We start from the raw sequence: 2184 nt of genomic DNA on the forward strand, positions 1-2184 counted from the left end.
TGTGTGTGTGTGTGTGTGTGTGTGTGTGTGTGTGTGTGTGTGTGTGTCTGTGTATGTATGTATATATATGTATATATATATATACATATATATACATATATACATATATATATATATACATATATATATAATCATGTGTGTGTGTGTATAGGTATATATGTATATATATATATATATTATAAAATTATATATATATGTGTGTGTGTATATATATATATATATATATATATATATATATATATATAAAATGATGTATAACTCTAGACAGCTAAGGACATTGAAAGTGACCAAAATCGACAAAACTTGAGTTAAAGCTACGTTACATCTACCCTGATCATTGTCAACTTCCTTTGATTTTCAACTGTATCAACTTGTTAAAAAAATACATTTAAATGCATTTAACTCCAACGATACATAATGTGAGCGATTACGAGGGGTGCTGAAAGGTTCCTGTCTTTAAGGGTGTTGCGAAAGGCCTAATTGGAAGCTCAACCGTCCGAGTTCTTTTACAGGACTTCTTAGAAAAACTGAAGGACCACTGCAATGTGTGAATCTGAGAGGACCGTCGAATAAAATCATAATTAATTGATCCTCTTTTATTTTCTTTTACCCAAAGCCAGAAACTTTTCAGTACCTCCTCGTATATGTCGTCTCTGTCTCTATCTCTCGTTCTCTCTCTTTCTCTCTGTCTCTATCGACATATACACATGCATGCGTAAATGCAAGTATATGCATGTATCTGTATGTCCGTCTGTGTGTATGCAAGTATGTATGCAACTACACGCGTGCGCCCGTATATAGGTGTGGTGTTTGGTTTGCAGACATCTTGTGGTATGAAGAACAAGACCCATCAAAGGGCAAATGAACTCAGGAGAGTCAATGGCCATCCAGTTACATGATGTATTTATATGCTCGAGAGTTGCTGGGTTTTGAGTGTGAAACCACCTCTTAGCCACAGTCTTTTCTTGGTCTACTCTGACCTGGAGTTGTAGCACCTGTCAGGGTGCTTACATAACTTATGGGTTAACTAGCATATGTGATGACACTCAATCTGAGGACAGGAACGCATAAACACTCTTATTTGATGTTCGGGCGCGCAGTAAAACCACTAGGACGGGCTCCTACCAGCTGTCACAACATCCTTCTAGAAGAGGGACATTGATGTGAAGACCTATGTTTTCATGTAATTACTTGTCATCTCGCTTCGGCATCTTACTATGTACTAACCATGGAGACTCAAGCGAATAGTACTCATGTTCTACAAGCGTTTATCTCTATATTCCAATGATGTACAGATATATCTTTAGGCAGCCCTCAGCTGTCATCCCATCTACTAAAAGTTTTAAAACGATAGAAGGGAGCAACGAATGCAGGAATATCCAGTTGGAGGCATACACTAGGTTACAACTTTCGTCTGTCACCTATCCTCAAACCATGCAGGGCTGCAAAGGGACTGAGTAGTCATCTGAGAAGTCATGGATGGAAAGTCAGAAATGCTATTGACAGCGAGGAAGCGCAAGGAAGCGGTAATTGATCTGTGATGATGGATTAATCACCATAAATATATACATACATATCTCTTTTAGTCAAAAGGGAAAGCAGTGTCCATGACTCGTTGAAAGGCCTCCGAGATGGAAGATAGGGAATAAGGTATCCTCAAGGCGGAAACCTAACCCGAATGATTGAACGGAGTGGAGTGAACGGACGTGATCACAGGATACGGAAAGTAAAAGTTCCGCTGGACCTGACATGACGCAAGATTCACAAACAACAGATGGCCCGAGCAGTTACCGCGGATAAGAAGCCACTTGGAATGCCTCCACCACGCTGGGACGACAATTTAGTCAAATGATTTGGGTTAAGATGATAAAGAGGGGTGCAATGCAGGAATAATTGGAAGCGGATTGTAACCAGCGGTATATGACATCATCCGATAGTCTGGGTCGATACAGTGATACAGATGACACACATACAGACACACATACACAGATATATATATATATATATAAATATATATATGTGTATATATATTATACACACATACACACACATACACAGATAGATAAATAGATAGATAGGCAGATAGATATCGATATCACATTGTAGAGCCTTACATACACTATGTTGCGGGACATAGTGGAACGGCGGGATGGACCTCTAGAGAAGTAGTGATGTATCCCTTTG

This window comes from Octopus bimaculoides, chromosome 10, assembly GCF_001194135.2.
Source record: "Octopus bimaculoides isolate UCB-OBI-ISO-001 chromosome 10, ASM119413v2, whole genome shotgun sequence".
NCBI lineage: Eukaryota > Metazoa > Mollusca > Cephalopoda > Octopoda > Octopodidae > Octopus > Octopus bimaculoides.